Source organism: Ischnura elegans, chromosome 6, assembly GCF_921293095.1.
Source record: "Ischnura elegans chromosome 6, ioIscEleg1.1, whole genome shotgun sequence".
NCBI classification, from domain to species: Eukaryota; Metazoa; Arthropoda; class Insecta; order Odonata; family Coenagrionidae; genus Ischnura; species Ischnura elegans.
Window position 1 is genome coordinate 12813032 of NC_060251.1, and position 5153 is coordinate 12818184.

Consider the following 5153-nt stretch of genomic DNA (forward strand, 5'->3'; position numbering starts at 1 on the left):
CATAAGATGGCATTGTCTTGAATATGAGTATAATCACTTTATTTTTAATTTTCTGAACCTCTGCATTTGACTTCATTACTTTTTATCGCGATAAAAGTAAAGGTAACTCTTTTGCGACCCCCTCCCTCATGAGTTTTCTCTGAATCCGCTAGTGGGCGCGATACAAAATCAAGGATTGAGGGACAAAATGACGGTTCAAAGAAAACACTCGGTTCATCCCTGCAAATAAAATTCAATTGAACTCCAAATTATGAACAATATACGGAATGTTAAGGAATTCCGTCTCCCTGAAAAACAGCGAACAATGAAAGTAACATTAATCAATATCATCTGTAAAATAAATCAGCATGCATGAAATTGTGCTAAAAACACTTATCAAAATATCCCGAATCAAGTCTTCCTATCGATTTAATTGTTCATACGTCTATTGTAGTATCACTCAAGCCAAGCCGGTTTTAATGTTAATCTTACAAAAAACAGAGGTTGCCTTCTTGATATGTTGAACGTTAGTACCTATAGGAGATCCCCTTCTAACATTTTCCCGATCACTCTCGTATGATAAGTTCGTCATACTTCGATTAATAACCGTGGGCTGGCTAGTGGCGAACCCCTTAAAGTCGCCCGAAAGTACACCACCATAATTTAAGGACGAACTCCCTTTATTTCAATCGCAACTCCTCACGATCTATATTCAATTTCTAGACTCAATAATCGCGTATTTTTTCCAGTCGTTACTACCAACAATATTTTAAACTCCCGATAACGTGGGCTTGTGCGCCTTCTTGAAAAAAAGCTGAAGCACCGTAGCAAAAACATGAATAACGAATGACACATGAAATCTTGAAAAGTTGACGTCAACGAGTACCACCACTCCTATAACCGTGAAAAATTCTACTGAGGAAAAATATTACTTTTGACAGGAATTCAACACCGAATATTATGTAATAATGAAATAAAGATAACATTACGACTGCATGTTGGAGGGATGACTTACTACTATTTAATGCACGGGTGAACTTCGATAGATGATTATTCCACCCACCACAATACTCAAAAATCACGCTCTATTCTCCGATAAATTTGCAAATGATTGTTTAGGCGTCAGCTGTGTAGCTCATTGATTCATTTTCATTAACTATTTCTACCAGGGGTATTTATTTTACGTAATCTATTTAAGTACCACATTCATCACGAGTAAACTAAGGTTTTAGCACTTTCTCCGGTCTACAATTCTGATTAGAAAGCAAAATAAATGCAAAATAGTTAACTTTGTAACCATCGCACAATTGGAGAAATTATAACGCTGAGGCCAAAATTTCGACGCGAAGTCCTGATTTGCAAATAAAGCAAAACACGAAAATTCAAAAAATATAATCAGGTAAGCGTGAAAGATGAGTTAGCCATATCAGTTGCAATACATACCATCGTCCGCCTGAACACCAACATGAGAAACACACACATGACTACATAAAGAGTAGCAGAACATAAAAAAGGAATAAGGGGATAAAGAGAAAGAGACAGGGAAAAGGGATAGGTTGCATGGGTTTCCTGTTGCCACCCAAAGGGGTACCATGCTAGCATCGTTGGAACCCAATTCTCGGCCTTCGTCATAGAAGCGACGAAGGCCGAATGGCCGGCCCAATCACGCATCTCTATCCACACCTCTCATGATGATAGATACGAGAGACGTCCTACTGTGCCATGTTACAGTCCCGCCTTCAAAACAGGCGAATGAAAGGCTGCCTTCGGAAACGAGAAATGACGAGACAATATTTATATTTCCTTAACAACACTTTATTACAACATGTAGAGTCGCATATTGCTTACAAACAGGTACAGTAAAAATAAATTACACTATAATATAACAATTACAGAAAATTATAAGGACATACACAAGCATTCATTTAACATTAGAAAAACAATATTTCACATTGAACCCAAATAAATGCTACTAATATATCATTAATGTAGGAATGGAAGTTTCATATAATTTCCTAATGCCTTTAGGTGTGTGTTTGAGAGCCACATTAATTGCCTTACATCTTTAAGTGTCCTACCTAACCCATCAGCTAAGTCACTTTATTCTCCCTCCATTTCTCTAAGGGGTTTATACTCTTCACGCTCCAAGAAGATATTTAATAAATTAACACTAAACGACACAACTTAATTCAATTACGCGCGCGGAACAAAATTTAAGATGATTTGAAGAAAGTTGTCAACGTAGGTTAGACAATCTAAACCTGTCAGAATAATCTTATTCCAAAATTAGGGTGAAATTAACGAAACTAATTTATCACAGCCACCTGAAAAAAATACACACGACATAATGAAATCACAGCATATGAAATAAGCATTATCGAAATCAATTGAAGCTCAAAAATAATGAAAATAAGCTATTTCTTTAACTAAAATATCGTCCACCTGAAAAAGAAACTACGCACTGTGCAAATTGCCCTAATCAAAGGAACTCGGAAATAGGCAAATTTGAAATCAACGTGAGAGAATTCGCAATATCATCACCTTGGAGCATTGAACAGAGTATAAAATGTTTCTCCAAAGCCCCGTCGGAGGGCCCTACCGCGAATAGACCATGTCTCGTGAAATAACCTTGACCACCCTACACACTATGTGCCCTGGAAAATGAGTCGATCCCTTACCTCGAATCATCTGCAAGGTCCCTCGGCGGAAGAACTCTGCTTTCCAACGGCGATCCCACGTCGCACTGCACTAATCACACAACTGACCATTTCACAAGAACACAATTACACTCACACTGCACTAATCACTCTCTTATTTGCTGCTTGCTGCACTAATGATGATCTTGTAGAAGGTGGTTGAAGGTGAGGAGATCGAAGCCACAATTAAGTGAAACGAAGACAATTGATAAATGATAGCGGAAAATTATGCTGTGAGAATGGCGAATGAAGAGCATTTATGGAAAGCTACGTGTTTTCCAGGAAGTATTAGAAGAACTTAAAGCAGTGTTAACAGACTTTAGAAAGAAAAACGAAGTGAAAGAGTCCGAACTCGTGATTTCGATACCCAATAAAGTTTAGAAAAAGGCGATGAAATCGGATGATATAGAGAAAAGCTCAAGGAAAAAATGCATGAAAAACTAGAAACAACACTGGGCTTACTGAAGTAAACCAAATGAAGTAGAAGGAAGTAAAGATTGTAAAATAGAGTTTCGATATACACGTTCTGAGAAATAACTATAGTCCCCGTGAAAGACGCGTGCATTGATGATTAGATTCAAATAGCATTACTGAGAGCATTAGAGAATCCAGAAGAAATTGGATTATGGTAAAAAAAAACAATAGAGATTAACCAAGGTGAACATCGGCGCAAGCCGCTTTTGTGTACGAACATCAACGAAGTAAAGAAAGACTCAGTGAAGACAGATTCGGGTCCACTACCAGATAATAGAGCATTGAAAGAGAAATATAATAAAGCAAAATGAAAGATAACGAGTACTATGAACAACTTGCGATGTGCTAGGAGTAGGAAAGGAGAAAATTCGAGTGAAGACTCAGCTGGGAGAGCATTTATTACGGAGCAGAAAATTGAGGAACGGACCGAGACACGATATTTCCCAACCCAGTTGCCTGAAATAATAGGATTAAATATATTTTAATATCTAATTTAAACTCAGTACTACGATACAATTATTAAATACTAAAAGTAGCATTTGATATATATTATGTAAGAGTCAGATTAGGAGGCTAGTAATAAGGCCGATGATATTGGCAGAGATTAATAAACACTACGGAGTGAAAGCACAAATTCATGAGTATACACGATAATCGTATTAAAATCTCAAATATTCCCAAATAAATTATGGCAGACAATTGAAATAATTCTTGTTCTTCGCCATTCAATGATCGACTTACATTTTTGAAAGCAGGAGACGAGGCAACCACGTTGTCCAGGAATCCGCAGACACACCAACGCTTCAACTTCTACATTACGATCACAGGCAACACTCACGTATGTTAACAGCACGACGGACGAAGAACCATTGAGAACCATAAGTGAACGCTCTTTGCCTTATAAACACATATAGAGGCTGGGTGGAAAGGGGACATGGTGGGGAAGGACAGGTGTCCGTCTAATTCAATGCGAACACTCCAGAAAAATTGAATTGGAGAACTCTCGTTTAATGGTGTTCGTTAATATTATGTATAATAGGGAGGGAGAGACGTTTCAAAAGTGGAGAATATGACGACATTCTTGAGAGCTGGCGTCGAACAAAAGAATCGCACGACCATCTCTCTCCCCACCACCCCGACTGCCAATAATAAGGAGCTGCATGAAGTCTGGCCCGCTTCCACAGCACCGACAACTCAGAAGATCGTGTTCACGGAATTATCTGACGATGTAGATACGAACGTGGAAGTTTTTCATTCATTTATTTTAATAGATTTTTCACACTCAGCAGTAACGCAAATGAATATTTAAAAAAATTTACAAAAACGTGATACTGGCAATATTTCGAGATTTTATGATCGGGCAGTCTATATCCTTTGAATAGCTATGCACTTTTATGTGTTCCTTTACTGAAAAAAAGTGATCACCATTTATGCAAAATGCAGTCGCCTATCTGCCCTTCAACACGTCACTAGGGTGTTTGGCATGGGGTGCCAAGGCATCAGCTTTCAGCATGAAACATGATCCCTGGTTAGCCCTACGTAAGCGGTGATTTAACGTTGGACTAGGTCAGGTGATCTGGCGTAGACGTTAGATAGTGGAATCCTGGCAGGCAGTATGCATCACTCTAATAAGACGACAGCAACTTTTCCCAGCAAAATGGTTGTCTCCTGGGCATTTCAGACACACTTACATAGTTTCAAGAATATATAAATCACTTTATTCCGTCATGACATAGATGGAGGGTTTGAAAGAGGGTGGGGGTTAATTAGGGTTAGGGAGGACGCATTTTGGCAGTTGGTGTTTGGGATGTGGTCCGGGTAGTACCCAGGGTCAGTCTGGCGCCAGTTCGGCTGTTCGGCGATCGCCCTCACAACGTCGCTTTTATCGTGAGGTATACATGAAGGGCGTAAGGGTGCCTTCATAGCTCGGCGTTGCGTACTTGGGGACGGAGCTAACTCATCGCAGCAAGTTGGAGCCCTTCACAGCTCTGCGTTGCGAAAACA

General features: G+C 39.1%; 1 long non-coding RNA gene across 1 annotated transcript; it reads right to left on the reverse strand.

The window, feature by feature from the left end:
- Nucleotides 1-3487: 3487 nt before the first annotated feature.
- Nucleotides 3488-4007, reverse strand: LOC124160123. Its single transcript, XR_006865082.1, has 2 exons — nucleotides 3891-4007; nucleotides 3488-3605 (listed from the first exon to the last, which is right to left on the reverse strand). It is a non-coding gene; the product is annotated as an uncharacterized LOC124160123 (long non-coding RNA).
- Nucleotides 4008-5153: the final 1146 nt, after the last annotated feature.